This window comes from Micropterus dolomieu, unplaced genomic scaffold, assembly GCF_021292245.1.
Source record: "Micropterus dolomieu isolate WLL.071019.BEF.003 ecotype Adirondacks unplaced genomic scaffold, ASM2129224v1 contig_1780, whole genome shotgun sequence".
Lineage (NCBI taxonomy): Eukaryota > Metazoa > Chordata > Actinopteri > Centrarchiformes > Centrarchidae > Micropterus > Micropterus dolomieu.
In genome coordinates, this window is record NW_025730770.1 from 1 (window position 1) to 1,735 (window position 1,735).

Below are 1,735 nucleotides of genomic sequence, written 5' to 3' on the forward strand. Positions count from 1 at the left end.
ACAGAGAGAGAGACACAGAGAGACACAGTACCACAGCGAAACACAGTAACACAGAGAGAGAGAGACACAGAGAGACACAGTACCACAGAGAGACACAGTAACACAGAGAGAGAGAGAGAGACACAGAGAGACACAGTACCACAGAGAGACACAGAGACACACACAGACACAGAGAGAGACACAGTAACACAGAGAGAGAGAGACACAGAGACACAGTAACACACAGAGAGAGACACAGTAACACACAGAGAGAGACACAGTAACACAGAGAGAGAGAGACACAGTAACACAGAGAGAGAGACACAGTAACACAGAGAGAGAGACCCAGAGAGACACAATAACTCAGAGAGACACAGTAACACAGAGAGAGAGAGACACAGTAACACAGAGAGAGAAACACAGTAACACAGAGAGAGAGACACAGAGACACAGTACCACAGAGAAACACAGTAACACACAGAGAGAGAGAGAGACACAGAGAGACACAGTACCACAGAGAGACACAGAGACACACACAGACACAGAGAGAGAGAGAGACACAGTAACACAGAGAGACACAGTAACACACACAGAGAGAGACACAGTAACACACAGAGAGAGAGAGACACAGAGAGAGAGAGACACAGTAACAGAGAGAGAGACACAGTAACAGAGAGAGACACTGTAACACACAGAGACACAGTAACACAGAGAGAGAGAGAGACACAGTAACACACAGAGAGACACAGTAACACAGAGAGAGAGAGACACAGAGAGACACAGTACCACAGAGAAACACAGTAACACAGAGAGAGAGAGAGACACAGAGAGACACAGTACCACAGAGAGACACAGAGACACACACAGACACAGAGAGAGAGAGACACAGTAACACAGAGAGAGACACAGTAACACACAGAGAGAGAGACACAGAGAGACACAGTACCACAGAGAAACACAGTAACACACAGAGAGACACAGTAACACAGAGAGAGACACAGAGAGACACAGTACCACAGAGAAACACAGTAACACACAGAGAGAGAGAGAGAGACACAGAGAGACACAGTACCACAGAGAGACACAGAGACACACACAGACACAGAGAGAGAGAGACACAGTAACACAGAGAGAGACACAGTAACACACAGAGAGAGAGACACAGAGAGACACAGTACCACAGAGAAACACAGTAACACACAGAGAGACACAGTAACACAGAGAGAGACACAGAGAGACACAGTACCACAGAGAAACACAGTAACACACAGAGAGAGAGAGAGAGACACAGAGAGACACAGTACCACAGAGAGACACAGAGACACACACAGACACAGAGAGAGAGAGACACAGTAACACAGAGAGAGACACAGTAACACACAGAGAGAGAGACACAGAGAGACACAGTACCACAGAGAAACACAGTAACACACAGAGAGACACAGTAACACAGAGAGAGACACAGAGAGACACAGTACCACAGAGAAACACAGTAACACACAGAGAGAGAGAGAGAGACACAGAGAGACACAGTACCACAGAGAGACACAGAGACACACACAGACACAGAGAGAGAGAGACACAGTAACACAGAGAGAGACACAGTAACACACAGAGAGAGAGACACAGAGAGACACAGTACCACAGAGAAACACAGTAACACACAGAGAGACACAGTAACACAGAGAGAGACACAGAGAGACACAGTACCACAGAGAAACACAGTAACACACAGAGAGAGAGAGAGAGACACAGA